Genomic DNA, 891 nt, shown 5'->3' on the forward strand with positions numbered 1-891 from the left:
TCCGCCCACGCCGCGTGACGCAGACGGCCCCGCCCACCACCCCGCGCACCCCGCCCCGGCCCCGCCCCAGCCCCTCCGCTTCTCGGGTTGCCCCTCCCCAACTCAGCTCGCCGCCGCCTTCTGGGTGTCCTTTTCTTCCCCGCTGCCCCTCAACAAGCCCCGTTTTCCCCTTCACCCCGGTTGCTGCGTCCTAGCTTTTCCAGACGACCTCCACCCCTCGCCATGCAGACCCCCGCCCTGCCAGGCCCCCGGCGCGTGGGCCCCTGGGAGTTGTAGTTCATCCTCTGGTAGGGTGCTACATTGGGGAGATCAAGGACAAAGGAGCGGTCAAGACTACATCTCCCAGTGATCATAGCGCGCAGATGGAGGAGGATTCGGGGTGGGGGGGTCTAAGTCCGCGGCCGCTGGGGACCCCTGGCGGGGACGAAGGTTGCCTGTGTCCGAGCGAGTGCTGATTCACGGCCCCGCCCCATATTCTTTGGGAAATTACTGGCGGAGGGGGCCAGGGCCTCAGCCCTGGACCGTATTTCCGACATAAAGTAGCACGCCATGGGGGGATTGGGGAGATGGGGCGCGTCCACTATTGATTCAAACTGTCAGGGTGGTACCCACCTCAGGGATGGCTGAATTAAAGAGCCAAACCTTGGGGGACTGTCACCCTCCCCCACCCCCCACAAGGTTCCAGCTCCCCATCCGCACCTTGAGGTTCTTGGACCTGACAGGTGGAAATATGGAAAGACAAATACCAGCCGGGCATTCTGGTTAATATACAGAAAGGATGCAGCTGTTTGCAGGCTGACCCCTGGGGAGCCCCTTCTTCCTCTCCGGGGTGGAGCGTTAAAGATTCAATTCAGTTACCAGGGCCAATGGATGCTTACCACTGGATTGTGT

The sequence above is a fragment of the Balaenoptera borealis genome (genome assembly GCF_965194805.1).
Source record: "Balaenoptera borealis genome assembly, chromosome: 16".
NCBI lineage: Eukaryota > Metazoa > Chordata > Mammalia > Artiodactyla > Balaenopteridae > Balaenoptera > Balaenoptera borealis.